This window comes from Protomyctophum bolini (genome assembly GCF_963924005.1).
Source record: "Protomyctophum bolini genome assembly, chromosome: 21".
In the NCBI taxonomy this organism is placed as follows: domain Eukaryota; kingdom Metazoa; phylum Chordata; class Actinopteri; order Myctophiformes; family Myctophidae; genus Protomyctophum; species Protomyctophum bolini.
This window is the reverse complement of record NC_137882.1, coordinates 28626326-28643913: the sequence shown is the minus strand read 5'-3', so window position 1 is coordinate 28643913 and position 17588 is coordinate 28626326. Positions and strand designations below refer to the sequence as shown.

The following is a 17588-nucleotide window of genomic DNA, read 5'->3' as shown; positions in this document are numbered from 1 at the left end:
GTGGCCCTGGCAACCAACAATCAGCAACCATGCAATCTTAAATCATACGGTGTTATCCAGCTGGACAAGTGTTGGTTGGTCAAGAAAAGCACTAAACTATACAAAGAAATATGTATTTGTTTCTAACACAACAAATGAGTTGCCACAGGTCTGCCCTGTTTATTGTGTCTCCTGTAGTGTAGGAATGTAGTTGGAGGATGGGCTGTGAGATCTAAATTAGGGAAGATACCCTATACCAAAATACCCAGATAGATTAAATTACATTATCAATTACCAGCCAAATAATATCACAAACTATGACAGATTGTGATAATTCTCATATAGGGAATAATATCTAATTCCAGCCTGCCTAGTCACATTTAATTTGATATAGCTGGCAAGGCAGCTGGATTAGCGTGAATTGGCAGCATTATAGGTTAGACAGAGTTTAGAAATATTTCCACAACTATACCTCCAAAAGACTCTGACACGCAGGCATCACCGTTGTTGGTTTAGAGAACCGCCTACGGATTGCCGTTGGAGAAGGAGAAGTAGTGTCACAGGTTTCGGACGCTGTGGAAGGTGTCGGTTCCCGATCACGTGTATCTGTCCTTGAGGAACGTAAGTTATGTCTATAACTATGGATCTATGAGACCGAACGATGACCGTCACTCGGTCAGAACAACGAATAGATGCCCTCATCTTCCTCTTTTCGAGATCAATATATCAACAAAGTCATGCCCACATGACCCGCAGGAGGCGGTCTCACCGTATAAGTTACGACCAGTGCGGCCGGCTCCGCCTCCAGCCTCGACCGCCTCATAGCGTTCCGAGCGACAGGAGAGAGTGACGGTCATCGTTCGGTCTCATAGATCCATAGTTATAGACATAACTTACGATCTATATCGACCTCACTCTGACCGTCACTCGGTCAGAACAACGGATGACTTATACCAACCGGGTCGCGAGGAACGAGGTACTCAGCCCCCTCACCATCTCGCTGGGCAGCTGCAAGCAGCACGGTGGAACCCAGCGATAGCTGGGATTCCACATTCAGTCTGTAAACCTTGCAATTGTGCAAGGCACAGTCCATGAAGCCGCTGCACAAATGTCCTCCCTGGACACTCCTCTTAGTGCAGCCCAAGAAGTGGCCACCCCCATTGTGGAGTGGGCCGCCACATTCTCAGGGACCGGCTGGCCTAGATCAACATAGGCCGCCGATATTGTGTCCACAAGCCCATGCTCGGACTGGACCCAACGTAGAAGGGCCCTCCACAGTTTCTGGGGGCCCAGAGCAGAACGCAATGCCGTAATTTCCAGCACTTGGTTCACCGTCTGCAGCGTAATTACCTCGAGCAGAAAAACCGGGTTAGGCCACAGCGACACCCCTGTGCCCTCGGGTTTCTACCTCATGCAGTCTTGGCTGACTGACAAGGCCTGCAGCTCACCAACGCGTTTGGCAGAGGAAAGGGCCAAAAAAGGTGCCGTCTTACGAGAGAGGGATTTCAGGTCGGACTGATCCATCGGCTCATACGGGGCTCCCATCAAGGACCGCTGTACCAGAGGGAGACCCCAGTAGGGGCCCTCAAGGCCCGTCCGGGGCGTAGCCGCTTGACACCAGCCATGAACTGAGTGACAAAATATGCCTACCAACTGGTAGCCCCTCAACCTCCTCATGCCGGAGCGAAATAGCGGCGGAATACACCCTGATGGTGCTGGCTGCTCTACCAGCATCCAAGAGGGACTGGAGAAAACGTAAAACTAGGGATACGTTGCAGGTGACAGGCTTCACCTGCTGGGCAGCACACCAGGCCGAGAAGCACTTCCACTTGTGGTCGTAACCGGCACGGGTGGAAGGCGCCCTGGCATTACGCATTGTGTCAAGGACGGCCTCATCTAGCCCCTGCGGGAGGGGCTCAGAAGAGGCCAGGCCCAGAGCTGCAGAGTCCTCGGCTTGGGGTGCCCAATCTGACCCTCTGCCTGGGACAAGAGGTCTGCTCTGGCCGGCAGCGGTCATGGAGACCCCTGAAACAGCTGAAGGAGGTCTGGAAACCAATGTCTCCCTGGCTGTTGGGGTGCGATCACTGAATTCTGTAACAACTCCGCCTCACCCGATGCCAACTTGAGGAATCAGGGGGAGTGGAGGGAAAGCGTATAACACGCCGTCTGGCCCCTCTCCTGACAGAGCATCCAGGCCCCAGGGGCCCCCCTGACCCGTCAGGGGAAACCATAGCTCGCAGTGAGCATTCCCTCGAGAGGCGCACAGGTCTGCTCGGGCCCAGCCGAAGCAGGTCCATATCTGTGAGACCACCTGTGGGTGAAGTCTCCACTCGCCGGAGAGGGGGCAGGTTTACCAGGTGCTTCATAAGCCCTTTTAACTGCATCCACTACCCAGTGGGATAGCCGCTGTTTAGACAGCGCGCCTCCTCTATTCCTTCTGCCGTAGCACACAACCAGTTGCTCTGAGCGTCTAATATCCCGTGTTGCCTGAATGTACAGTTGCAACGCGCGGACTGGACACATTAAGTGGGCCCTTTCCTCCACCTCGGATGTAAACGGGGGAGGATGGAATCCCGCCAACTCTATGGCCTGGTTAACATAATCGGGGGCAGAACCTTATAGGCAAAATGACACATTCGGTGAAAGTGTGACCCCAGTGCCACTAGCCTTCGACCGAAGGCATGCAGGGCTAATAGAAAGTGCGTGGAGCTCACTCACACACTTAGCTGTCGTAACTGCTAACAGAAAGCCAGTCTTAATCGAAGAGCTCAAGGACGACCCAGCCATAGGCTCAAGGGCGCCCTGCTCAATGCCCGCAGGACCAGAGGTAGGTCCCAAGCTGCCGTACGCCTCACCCTAGGGGGGGCGTAACCTCTTGGCACCATGCAGAAACTGTCACCCAGTAATGCGCACCAACTGACCTGCCATCAATATGGCCATGATTGAAGGATATAGCGGCTGTGTGCACCTTCAAGGTGGACGCCGCACGGCCGGCATCAGTAGACACTGTAAATAATGTACGTGTTGTATAGGGCAAGAGACTGGGTCCAGACCCCTGTCGCTGCACCATGATGAGAAAGCAGCCCAGCAATTAGAGTACACCAACCTTGTGGAAGGGGCCCTTGCATTCCGCAAGGTCTCACATATTGAGGGGCCTAGCCCACTCAAGAGTGACTGATCCCTTTCAGTGGCCATACCCAAAGCTGAAGGAGGCTCGGCGATGGATGCCACACCTTCCTGTCCAGCTGGGACAGGAGGTCTACCCTTACTGGAGGCTGCCCTGGATCCCCGTCCAACAGACTGAGCGTTGAATACCCTATTCTCGAGGGCCACCAAGAGAACTCGTCGTCTGACGATCCCACCCTGTGAAGCACAGGGGGATCGGGGAAAATGCATAAGGAGCGTTCTCGGCCAAGCGTTGGCGAGAGCGTCCATCCCGAGTGGGGCACTGGTCTCTGCCAGGCTGAACCACATAGGAAAATTGAATGAGCACGTGCTTCCCCCTGAGAGGGCAAGAAGTGCTTCAGCACCAAGGAAACAGTCCGGAGTTCTAGCACATTGATATGGTGTCCCCTCCATCGAGAGCACCATCCCTCCTAGACTGACCTCTGCCATACCGCGCCCCACCCTTGGGGCGTGGCATCATCTCGTCTCACCGGGACCGCGCCGAGAGAGACTCCACTCAGCAGGGATGCATTGTCCCGCCAGCGGCGGAGATAACCAAGGCACCTGCGAGTGACTCTGACCTTGACCCGCCTGTGTAGACAGGGGTCCATGTGAAGGCCATTGAACCACCTCTGTAATGGGCGTAGATGTACCAGCCCCAGAGGAGTGATTGCTGAGACTGCGGTCAGCATGCCGAGTCTGAGCTATGTAGGACGGTCAACCTCGCCCCTGGGCGGAAAAACCGCAGGAGGTTCTGTAATTCTCTCCACCCTCTGTGCAGTCGGTCGTGCCTGCATCGATACCGAAGCTAGGGACATGCCGAGGAAGGTGGTCTGTTGCGTTGGGAGCAACGAGCTCTTTTCGAGGTTTACGGTCCTGCCCAGTACCTCCTACTAATAATAATAGGGAGTCACTATCAGGCTTCCCCCAGTTAGTCATTAGCATCCCCGAATACCCCTCTGCTTCCGGAACAGTGGGGGACGAGTGAGCCTGGGACAACGCCCTGAAGGCACCCGCCGAATAGGCGGACTTCGGGGCTGTAAGTGTCATACTCAATAGCTTCGCTGCCGACAACCCGTGCGGCACCAGTGTCTCACTAGCCGCGACGTCTGGAGCGGACTCCGTGTAGAGCGCAGATCTGGTGCTGCCTGACACTGAAGCGTGGTCCGCCCGTGGCCCGCTAAAAGTAAGGGAGCCAGGCGTATGGATGGAAGCACATCTGGGTCATCCTCCGGGCCAGGCACCCCCCCGTAAGGGGGGTCCATGGCTGCCTGACAACAGCAGCAGACGTAGGAGGCCATAGTAGCTCAGTTACCGCCCACTCACAGTACGCAACGTACCTAGGGATATGCAGGAAACCCCAAACCGCTTGCGAACAGCAGTATCAGGGGCCGCAATATATATATATATACCGGTAAACAAAGCCTACTCACCGTACGTGCCTATGGCCAGGCCCCGGTTCTGGGCCGGGGTGCTGACTGCATAGGGCAAGTCGATGGCAGCAACACAGGGGTCCTCGACGTCCCGCTGCACATGGGCTCTGCCCAAACAAACGGGACATTCCCGGTGGCCGTAACGGGGGTCCATGGCTGCCTGACAACAGCAGCAGACGTAGGAGGCCATAGTAGCTCAGTTACCGCCCACTCACAGTACGCAACGTACCTAGGGATATGCAGGAAACCCCAAACCGCTTGCGAACAGCAGTATCAGGGGCCGCAATATATATATATATACCGGTAAACAAAGCCTACTCCCTGTACGCGCACGTACTTGAGGAAGCAGAACGCCGAACCCAACCCGCTGCGAACAGTGTGGTAACAGGGTAATGCTAGGCGAACTCAAAACACCCACTCACCATACATAACGTATGAGAGGGGCTTTAGGCTAACACAACCAACCCTGCCAGCTGCGGACAGCGTAGTACCAGGGGTAGCGCATAGCAATATGCACAATGTATTACAGTATTTAATCAAACGTCCACTCCCTATACGCGAACGTATGAGGGGGAATAGTTAGCATAACAACCACAACCCCGCCAGCTGCGGACAGCGTAGTACCCGGGGTAGCAAATAGCCGTATGCAACACTTTATAAACAATTTTAGCCAAACAGCGTCCACTCACTATACGCGCACGTATGAGAGGGACTGACTGTAACAAGGAACAAACCCTGCCCGCTGCGGACAGCGTAGCATCAGGGGTAGTAAATGGCAGTATGCACAAAATACTAGCAATGTTAATCAACGTAACTCACCATACGCGAACGCATGAGAGGGAATAATCAGCACCACAAGAACCAAACCCCGCCGGCTGCGGACAGCGTAGCATCAGGGGTAGTAAATGGCAGTAGGCCTATGCACAAAATACTAGCAATGTTAACCAACGTAACCCACCATACGCGAACGTATGAGAGGGACTAGTTGTAACAAAACAAGCCCTGCTAGCTGCGGACAGCGTAGCACCGGGGTATTAAACAGTAGCATGCAAAATAGCAATGCTAAGCAAGTATACTCCCTATACACACACGTATGAGAGGGGAATTAGGAAACCCAAAACAACCCTGTAGGCTGCGGACAGCACCGGGGGTAGAACATAGTAGCATGCCCAAATAACAGCAATGTTACTCAGTATACTCCCTATACGCGCACGTATGAGAGGGACCGGTTGTAACAACAACAACCCCGCCCGCTGCGGACAGCGTAGCACCAGGGGTAATAATAGCAATATGCAAATAATAGCAATGTTAACAACGTACACCCACTATACGCGCACGTATGAGGGGAACTAGTTGTAACAAAAAACAAACCCCGCCCGCTGCGGACAGCGTGGCACCAGGGGTAGCAATAGCCATATGCAAAATAATAGCAATATTAATCAAGTATACTCCCCATACGCGAACGTATGAGAGGGGGATTAGCAACACCAAACACCACCCTGTAGGCTGCGGACAACACTAGTTGTATCAATGGCAGCAGAGTATAACAATCCAACTCAGTGACTGAGGGGATTAAACAGCTTCTTCTCCCCCACTTACAATACACTCAGTATGAAGGGAGGACAAGTTAAGAAATCTCACTTAGTGACTCTACTAGAATCAACTAATGTGGATACCTAGTCTACATCCACAGTCTACATCGCATGTGAACCCACGCGGAATTGACCGGAATGCCACCAACTTGGATGGAACCTGTCAGTAAGTATTCGACTCACTTAAACCATGGTTACTAAAGTAACCTTAATGTTTCCCCCCGCAGCTGCAAACAGCGCAGCGACGGGTACAAACAACAACATAAAATCGCCGTATCACGGCCGTTCCGTAACAACGGAACTCTTAAGGTAGCCTAACTGACGGGAAAACCCTGTAGGCAAACCCACAAGTATACCACAACGTGTTACAGTTTAGCATTAGTAAACAAACACAGTCGGCTATAAAGTCACACAACACAGCAACCCACAGGGACGCCAGGCGCCTGCACCGAAGTGTACGGGTTTCCGAAGCAGTGAGTGTGAATAAAGACTACTAGCGAAAGCCAAGCAGTCAGCATTAACAGTAGATCTCAAAGATACAATACCATTAATACTTACCTTCCAGATCTCATGAGGCGAGAGAGGCAAAGAGGCGGAGCCGGCCGCACTGGTCGTAACTTATACGGTGAGACCGCCTCCTGCGGGTCATGTGGGCATGACTTTGTTGATATATTGATCTCGAAAAGAGGAAGATGAGGGCATCTATTCGTTGTTCTGACCGAGTGACGGTCAGAGTGAGGTCGATATAGATCAAGCGGATTCACTGTCGTCAGAAACAACTACAGTCACTTCTGCAGTCGCGTTAGCCGTGTCTCCTTTGTTTTCCTCTTTGTCCTTGTCCTCTTTCTCCCAGCGCCGTAAAGTGGAAATATCCTCTTCCATTCTTCTCAGTTTGCTAAAACATGTCTTACACATTCGATACGATATCAAGGGGCTTCTAAAAAGTGTTAAACCTAATGCTATCAGCCGTTCGTAAACACTTTTTTCGTTTGAATGCTTCTTGTCGAATATTTTAATGGTGTTCGTCAAAGTGCCTTTTATGCGCATATTCACGTGACAAAAACGGCAAAAATCCATAACATCCATAATAACTTCTTGTTGTTGTAGTCCTGTTAGATTGTGTATACACAATACACATGTGTGTGACTGTGACTGTGTGAGCTGTGTCGCAGCTGCAATACGTCATCAGTCCTGCCTTGATCCCGCCTCTAGCTGCCGCTGATTGTCCATGACCATTTTGTGGCCGAGAGTTCCCAGATGGGAGCAGAAGGGGGGAACCCTGTGTACTCTCTGCTGCCCCATCTGGCGTAGTCGGGTTAGGACAGCTGCTGAAAGTTGGGGTACCAAGGAGGGTCTAGAGACAGCTGTCTTGTGAAGTAACGCCCGGAGTGCTGCATCTTATGTGCCTGGCTGCTCTTGTGGTCAAGTTTTGGACATAACATGCAGACCTTTTGAATAGAGTTCATTGTAGTAGGCCAGGCATAATATAACTGGCCTGTCTGGCCAGCCTGTATATTTTGAGCTTTTCCAAAGTCAGTAAAATATAATTGCAGTGTTTCAGATCAAGCTTGTTTTCTGTACCTCTTTCTGTTTCTTGGGGAAAGGGGGAAAAAATATTTTGGTCAACTCGTTCTCGCCTCCCGTCGATCTACTCCCAAGTCAGGTGCTCAGGTGGCGCTAAGGTGAAAAACAGGTAGGCCTATAGTATACAGTACTTAATGAACTGGTGGGTGTGGCTGTGGCCATATAAAAACATAATTTTAACACTTTCTGTAAACCATTTTTAATAAATACATGATTACATCTTCCTCCTAGTTAATCATAGTAGGCCTGATAATGTTTAATTGTATTTATCTATTTATTTGGGCGTGTCACGGCACTCCATCTTTAAAGAAGGTTCAGTTAAAGTGGAAAATATTTTATTCCATAAGAAAGTTTACAAATCACACCTGTGTGAAGTGAGGGGCGCTCTTATCATCATCGTCCTCAGTTTTCCGTCCTCAGTTTTGAATTCAGTTTGAATTCAGTTTGCACAAATATGGAAAGCTGGACATAGGAGGGGCAAGTGCCGCTTAAACAATGCGGGTGACCAACACGTTTTGGCCAGAGGCCTTCATCAGAGTCCACAGTAATGTCACACAATATAAAATAGAGCCTACAACCATCAAAAATGGGAACCACAGTAGGCTACATAATAGGCTATAGGATCAAAATAGCATCAATAGAAATTAAGACACATTGGCTGGGGAGAAGTCAATGGGAATGTTGTCGCTCTGAGCATGATTATGCAAAATGTTTATCTTTGGAGAAGCTGTTTGAGCCCGTCATCCCCTCTTACAGACCTGGGAATGACCTCCATAACTATGAGTTTTTAATTATTCTGACTTGCTGCCCTGCAGTGTTCTGCTGTTTTGTTTATTCATTGTATTATTTTATCAACCTAATACAATATAACAACCTGCATACTCTGTCTCCCTGCTCTTCTGGTGAAACATTTAGATCTTGTGGTCTGGCATTGTAATTTGTACTTTTAAATGGCCTACATAGGTGCTTTTTTAAAACTAATTCACCGTCCGTCCGTAATTGTAGCTTACTTTATTATTAATTATGTCTAGAGTAAACCTACATTTCAGACTGCTACTCCTCCCACAGTTATGAAGGTACGCACTTGAGCCATATCCCAAATTGACCGGCTTCAGATCTGGAATGGTGTGCTTGTATTTTGCTAGGAGAAATGTTGTATAGTTTAATTGATATTCATTTTTTTGTGAATTAAATTTCCCCATTGACATGAATGGGAAAATGCAAAAAATCACATTCAAGTATTCTTTCCTCGGAGACCGTAAGGACTATAGTTACAAAACTTGGAGGGTAGTTAATATTTACTAAAATTAATTAACTTATAATGTTATTGGTCGGCCTCATGGTGGCGCTATAACAGCCCACTTGAAAATCACTGAAAAGCTGCTATTAGGGGTGGCAATAGAGCATCGCAGTCCCTCCCCCTTTCAGAACAATGAGTGGCCCAGGAAATGAATCCCAATGCATTTTTCCCATAGGCATTTCAGAAAATATTTATTTAAAGACCTTTTAAGCGTCGTACAAAGCCAACTCTTGTAGTGACAAATCATGACAACACACACAATATTTTGGACCAAACAAATGATTACAAAGAAGAAAAACAACAAAAAAAGTGTTTTTTTCTACTTTCTAATTCTTTGTTTGGACCGAAACATTTTTGTTGTTGTCATGATTGACCTATATATATTTGCGCAACTGACTGGCATGAGGTATAGCCTAGTAATTTTACTTATTTGTTAGCACCTGCAATTCAGTAACCTATACACATTTCAAAAGGCTTTCATATGCTATTAATATTCTTTCTAATAAGGTTTGTCCTTATAGATAGAAATGTGATCATTTTTGTATAGTTTTGGATATTAACAAATTAATTATTAAAGCACAGGGCCTCGTATTTCTCCCAGGCAGCTATGATTGCGAGCCATGCGTGCGCCTCGCAGCAAGCACTCGTCTCGCTGCTGTCATAAAGCCTCGATTAAATGACGCTTTATTTCAGTTAATTTTACGGCAAGAGAAGCGAAATGCCGTTCCTTTACACTTGCGTGTGACAGCCTGTGCTGCTTTGGATTATATACAGTATTTTTATTTGTCAGCCAGGCGCTGTTGAATTGCTGAGCCTGATTCGTTACTGTTGGATGTTTCACTTTTCTTTTAAAGCCTGTTTGGATATGAATCATTTATTGCGTCATTACAGTTTGTTTTAGCTCCCAGACTTAGCCTGCCAGCTGATTAATTTATGGGAGTTCTCAGCCACAGCACGTCTGTTACAATGACATGTACAATGGCATGATGGTAGAACACCACATGTTGTACCAAAACCTCTGAGTTGCTTTAAAAATAAAGGATAAAACAAGCATTTGATATTCTATCATCAGATTCAACTTTATTGTCAAAGTAGGTGCAATTCGTACATCAATCATTTGCAGTTTACAGAAAAGGTTAATAGAGAAAGAACAAAACAAGTAAACCAAGTCAGAGTCAAAACATCACGTATTAATTCAAATCCATTGACTGAAATATGAGTGATTCTTCTGCTTTAGTAGCCTATCTATGATTTGTCATCGGCATCCTGGATTAGAATTAATGATCATACATTAGTCATGTGTCAACTCAGATGGCTTCTTTGCAAATAGAACAAGCATTTATTACTGGCAAATGACCCTACAGCAGCTGTGTCCAAAGTGCGGCCCGCGGGCAAATTTATACAGTCCGCAGCTTCATACCTGAATCGTATTTTGAACGGCCCACCTAACCGTATGGAGTAGAATTGTCAGTGTTCCTTGTATTTTTTATTTTGTTTACCTTTTCTTGCTTGGTTACATTTGGTAATGTGAAAGGCTGAGACACACTTTTTGTTCACAGCACACACCTGACAAAAGACCATTGATATTAAATATTGATGGTTAAATATAATAGTGTAAATCCAAAGGTACATTATGCAGTTGGCCCTTGGGCGTTTTTATATTTTCTAATATGGCCCCCTTTGACACCCCTGCCCTACAGAGAACGGGACGTAGTGACAAGACATAATGACGTGTTGTAGAGCCCACTTTTGGCATCATGCAAACGTCAAGCAGGCAGCAAGCAACTAACTTGGACAATGTACACTATCTTCCATCTCTATTCTATCAGTTGAGCAAGCAACTAACGTGGACAGTGTACACGATCTTCCATCTCTATTCTATCTCTGTTGAGCAAGCAATTAACTACTTGGACAGTGTACACCATCTTCCATCTCTATTCTATCTAGAGCTGTTGAGCAAGCAATTAACTACTTGGACAGTCTGCACAATATTCCATCTCTCTACTATCTTTGGCGCAGATCTGTGCAACTTTCTAGTAGCTAGTGTGTTATTAGCTGTTAGCCAGTGTCTGTGTGTCGGAGATATCAAATACACGCTGTATGGCTCGGGTGTCAGCTGACGAAATAACTTAACAACATCCCCAAAATCTACCTGTGCTCAAATGAGCATGACGGCACACAATCAAAGTATAGGTTATTTTGAGAGAAATGTCCCGCAATATTTGGTTTCATTTTGATGGTAACGTTGTATAATTGCAATCGGGAGGATGGCCTGCTTTATCATATTACCGACACTGTGCTTCCTTATCTACTTATCTACTACTAAATGTAGGTAACTGTACTTTAACTGTAGTTACTGTAGTCATAACAAACATGGCGACTGGAATACGTCCTAGACTCTTGATCTAGACGAACGCATTTGCCACAAAGTGAAACTAATTGGTTTTCCCCCCTGCATGAGTTCTCAAGTGTTTTTTTAGATCACACTTTTGACTACAGCTTTTGCCACACACTGTACAAGTAAAGGGCTTTTCCCCCGTATGAGTCCTCATGTGTCTTTTTATGTGCTTTTGACTACTAAGGCCTTTGCCACAGACGTCACAGGTAAAGGACTGTTCCCCTGTATGAGTCCTCATGTGACTTTTTAGATCAGACGATGTATTAGAGCCTTTGCCACACACTGCACACGTAAAGGGCCTTTCCCCTGTATGAGTTATTATGTGAGATTTTAAAGTACCACTCTGACTAAAGCCTTTGCCACAAACACTACAGGTAAAGGGCTTTTCACCCGTATGAATCCTCATGTGCCTTTTTAGATCAGATGATGTATTACAGCCTTTGCCACACATTGTACAAGTAAAGGGCATTTCCCCTGTATGAGTTATCATGTGAGATTTTAAACTACCACTCTGATTAAAGCCTTTGCCACACACTGTACAAATACAAGGTTTTTCCCCTGTATGAATCCTCATGTGTGTTTTAAGAGCCCACGGTTTACGAAATTCTTTGCCACAAATTTTACAAATAAAGGACTCTCCTCTTTTATGAGTCCTCATGTGTGATTTTTGATCACACTTTTGAGTATTGCTGTTTTCACAACTGTGTCTTTTTAGAACATACATTTGACTAAAGCCTTTGCCACACACTGCACAGGTAAAGGGTTTTTCCCCTGTATGAATCATTGTGTGTCTTTTCAGAAGTCCCTTTTGATTGAACATTTTGCCACAAACTTTACAACAAAAGCTTTTCTTTCCCGTGCAACTACTCATGGAGGTATCTTTCAGTGAGTTTAAAGCTGACTGACCTTCCTTGGCCTCCACCCAGTCATCACTGTCTTCAGCATCATATTCAGCACAGTCTGAAGAGAGGAGCTGGTCATCACAAGGCTGTGATGTTCCACAGTCCTCTACATCAGCTTGTGTTTTCATGTATCCTGTTGAGGTACCAGCTATAGGCTCTGTCTCTCTGTTCTCATCATCAAGTTCACTCTTTACTGCTAGTAATGTCAATGGTGAACCAATGTTAATCTGTGGAGGATCTGGTTCCTCTTGGACTTGTTGTGGCTCCTCTTGGTCCAAACTGGGTCTCCTCTCCTGCTGTTCAGCAGGAACCTCCTCTGTATGCACAGCGAGGAAGTCTAGAAAAATGAAATGAGAGAATAGCATAGCATAGTGTTTTTACATATTCGGTTTCTCTTTCCAAGTTGTCTGTGTTCCACTCAGATGCCATAGCATACTTTAACAGATGTTTAGTTATTTCTAACAAAGTGGTCCACGGCAGCAGACAGAGGCTCTTGAGCATTATTAGGGGCGGCGGTGGCTCAGGGGTAGAGTGCCTGGATGGGAACCGCAAAGTTGCCAGTTCGAACCCGGGCTCCCCCAGAGTTACTGTCGAAGTGTCCTTGAGCAAGACACTGAACCCCTAATTGCTCCCGATGTGCTAGTTGGTGCCTTGCATGGTTTCCGCTGCCATCGGTGTGTGAATGGGTGAATGTAATGCACAATCTATGTAAAGCGCCTTGGATAAAGGCGCTATATAAATGCACCATTTACCATTTACCACACGTTCATTCAACCAACCAGCCCATCTTTTAAGATGAATAATCAGTTAGATAAATATGATTCGAGGTGAAACGTGTTCCTCACGTCATGGTCCTTGATGTGATCCATGGTCAGGCAATGCCCTTTTGATCGTTTACTGTCTTAGTATACATATGATACGGTTGATGATGCTGCGTGTTTGGTCGTGTAAAAATATTATTTATTTGCATTTGTTTATCTTGTCTATCCTTGTTTTATATTATGTTTTTGTGCTCATACATAATGTCCATGCATATGTATTCTGTTGTTGTTTCTTGTGTTTGTTTTTTTCTGTTTATTTGTAAAACCAAATCCAAATAAAGTACTGATCACTCAACCAACCAGCCCATCGGGAGCAGTGTCTTGCTCAACGACACGTTGACATGCAGCCATGAGGAGCCTGGGATCAAACCGGGAACCTTCTGATACCAAGTCGGCCACTCTACCTCCTGAACTACTGCTGTACGACTATCGACCCAGCCTGATTCACTACACTACATTTAAAATGGAACCAAATGGCCCCTGATGGGTCTGTAACTCTGAGAGTGCAACAATGTAACAAAATGGACCCTAATGGGTCTGGTACAATGAGAGTGTTAGTACAAATGGAATTAAATGGACCTGCGAGGGTCTATTTTGTTTCATGTGTACACTCTCAGAGTTACACTGACTGAGGATTGCACATGGGGGTACGTGGCCTAATGTATATCAAACTGGGTATCTTTGAAAATGACTCATCATCATTTATTTAACTCACGACCATGATCACATGGTTTGGAGCACAGATTCATAAAAGTATACAATCGGAAGTATACAATACATTACAGATTACACGATATACATAGTCATATCGGAAGGCTTTCCCTATTTGTACAGTGGAAGAACAATTTATAGATTACTTTTTGTTTTTCAGATTTTAGTAATGCAATTAATTGAAACATAGAAGGGTGGGTAAAAAAATACAGTGGCAGGTATTTTTGCCTGAAATTCATAATGTCAGTATTCTTGCATTCCAACAGAACATGATACTCATCTCCAATTCTGGCATCATTACATAGGTTACAAATCCTCTGACTGAACCCCTAATTGCTCCTGATGTGCTGGTTGGTGCCTTGGTGTATGGTTTCCGCCGCCATCGGTGTATGAAGAATGTGTGTGTGTGAATGGGTGAATGTAATGCACAATCTATGTAAAGCGCCTTGGATAAAGGCACTATATAAATGCACCATTTAGAATAGGCTACTTATTAACATAACATAATACAAGAAGAATGAAAATGTAACTGAGCAAACTGTCCGGGCTTGGTTTACAATATAAAATATATTGAATCTAAATGTAAACATTTCACTTCACAAGGCTAGCAGTGGAGTGAGATGATAGCTACAGTTAACTCAAAGACAATTGAATCATTGTGCAACTCTCCACAGTACTCTTTGGACAGTTTGACTTCGCAATGTCACTACAGAGAGAGAGAGAGCTGCTGCTCTCCCGTCTCGAGTCACGCAGCTCTATACAAAAACTGTGTTTACCGGAGTTTGTGTTAAATAACACTATAAACCGTCCGCCATTACCCTTTTCATGTCACACACCCCCTGCAGATCGTCCACGCACCACTAGGGGTGCGCGCACCACAGTTTGGGAAAGTCTGTTCTAAACCAATCAGAACTAAGTATTGCAATGTGTAAGGCAAGCCAACCAGAAACATGTTTTGAATGTTGATGGAATTTAATTCGGCATAGAGCCCACCTACTCTATCCGGACATTTGCACGCATACCCTAAGGCTTAGGCAGACGAACATCCGTTTCTATCGGTTCTATACTGGATTTCTAACCTGCAACGTGAACTGGGTGCTGCACACAAGCATGCGCACAGCCTGACGCGAGCCTGGAACAATTCAGAATCACTTCATTAGAAAACTCAACTAATAACACGTGTGTGTTAATCTGACATTAGTAGATTATGTTTTATTCTTGGACATGCGTGTGTGTGGCACAGTGGCAGGTTATTTACTATAGGATTTTGACAGCTGTCGTACCCGTTTCTTAATGGAGCGGGGCTCCGGCACAGAACCTTTTAGCATAGCCCCGCTCCGGGGCTATCCACTTAGCATACATTGTATTAAAAGTGCTTTCCTCAAACTGTGCTTAAACTTCAATCAAATAAACAAACAATCACACAAATGTGTGTGGGGAGCTATTGCTTGATATAACCCAGATCAAACAAGGCAATAAGGCACTCCATCTTCAGGTGCAACAATTAAGAATGTATTGTTTTTTTTAGCAACAATATAGAAGATATGCGTGTGTCATCATCATCATACCCAGAAGTAACGCCTACTGAGTGGCAAAAAACTACTTTCTGGCCTTGACAGCCCATACATCCAAACAGAAAGGCCCTATCCGATTGTATTAAACAACGTTAAACTCACTTTGCCACTCACTTAATGCATGCGCTTACCCTCTATTCACATATGTTTTTCTTTCTCACCTGTCTTCTTCTTTCCTTTGGACCTTTTCTTTATTTCTATTTCTTTCTTCTTTTTTCCGCCCATTCCTCCACCTATACGTTCACCAATACAAGAGCAAACGGAAAAAAAACTTGATGCAATGTAAAGTTATTGATCCCAGCAAAAATAAGGACTAGTCCACTTGAGAGTGTGAAATGAAACCAAATGGACCCTTATGGTCGATTTGGTTCCATTTTACACTCAAGAATTACAAAATTGTTAAACATCTGCATTAGGCCTTACAATAAGTCTACACAATTAGATAATGTAGAAGAATTATTATAATGTTATTTTGATCAATGTTTTTGCTGAACGATAACGAACGAGTACATTCTAATTTTGGGGTCTGAGAGGCTAAATGTCCACAAATGGTGGTCCGTGGTTCAAATGCAGAATAAATAATGGAGCTTGATAAGATATGAAAAGGGTTGAAAACCACTGTTATAGACAGATCAAGGGTAAGCAAAGTAGCACAGGTGCCAACATGCCACAGGGGAGGGTGATCACTGGCACACTGACTGGCAAAAGTGTGAGAGAGAGGTTTTTTCTTAAAAGGGGAGGGAGTCTGACGAATGATCTTTACATCAGACAAAGAAAAACAAAGGTTGTTCATGGACAGCATGTGGACAATTATCAAAATCAGTTGGAAATATTAAATGTTGATGTGGTGTCATAATTAAACGTAGTGTTGATATGGAACACTGACTATCAGGAAAATTAAAACATGGCACCTTATCAAAAAGGTTGTCGACCCCTGTTATAAATGACGAAAGCCCTGTCCGGGGAGGGTTCCTTGAGGGGGTTCCGGGGGGTCCCGACTCCCCAGTCCCCACTCCCCAGCAAAATCAATATAGCATCAAAATCAGTTTAACCACTTTAACTTATAGCCTATAGGCCTACTTTGATGAAAATAGCTTATCCAAAATGTGACGCATTGTGAGCTTGTAGATCTGCTAATTCCCACACATTGACACATTTTTGACTACATTTAAAAAAGATTAACAATCACAAATGACCTTGAATGGGGGAACATCTGTGTCACGACATATTATTTTCAGAAGGGGGTCCGTGGGCCAAATACATTATTAACTTGACATGATAATGTTTGAGAAATCCCAATGTTCTATGTAATAATGTAAACCAAGATATAGCCAGCACCCCAGTCACAATGTTCTGGACCCGTCGCTACCTACCTGCAGTGTGTAGTTCGGTGTTGTGCTGCAGTGTCTCCAAACTCTCCATCTCTCTCTGGAAAAGGCCACACATGAACTGTGCGGACGCACTGAGGCGCTCCAACACAAACACTCTGACCCGACAAACATCACCGCTTGTGTGTTTCTCCAAAACACACAATATCTGCTCTCCCACCGACGTCATGTGTCCGTTTATCTCCAGCCGTACAGACTCCATTTGACTCGTTCTACCTCCTCTATGAGACATTTTAACTCCTTTATGAAACATTTTAACTCCTTTAAGAGACATTTTAACTGCTTTGACGAGACATTTTGGCCTCCTTTGTTGTGAGACCGTCTTCGTTTAGGAGAAACCTCGCGTCAACAGGAAGAACTACACGACCTTCTACTTCCTGGTCAACGTGTGTGTGCCTAAGGTGTGTGCCGGGTGCTGGTGGGCGTAAGCGTAAAACAGGATCCAGGGCACTGCATTTTGCCCCCTGGTGGAGGAGGTTTGTAACTGTCGCTTACTCGCTGATAGATATATCAGAATATGACTGTGTGGAGACTGGAGAGAATGGGAACTCATGTGAAATATTAAAATAAATAGCCTTCGATAGAAACATATAGTCTATAATGTATGTTGCTGTCGGGCAATGGGTGGAAACCTTGTAGCCTATGTCCATAACTGTTCCTTTCTTATTAATATTTGTCACACCCTTTGATCGTGAAAGAACGATGGAACGAGGCAGTTTGTTTCTGGATACTATTACTGGA

At 45.6% G+C, this 17588-nt stretch overlaps 1 long non-coding RNA gene across 1 annotated transcript; it reads right to left on the bottom strand.

Moving 5' to 3' along the window:
- Window positions 1-11710: 11710 nt before the first annotated feature.
- LOC308336114 lies at window positions 11711-17176 on the bottom strand. The gene is made up of 3 exons (XR_013966116.1): window positions 16833-17176; window positions 15621-15692; window positions 11711-12690 (listed from the first exon to the last, which is right to left on the bottom strand). It is a non-coding gene; the product is annotated as an uncharacterized lncRNA (long non-coding RNA).
- Between the last annotated feature and the right edge of the window lie 412 nt (window positions 17177-17588).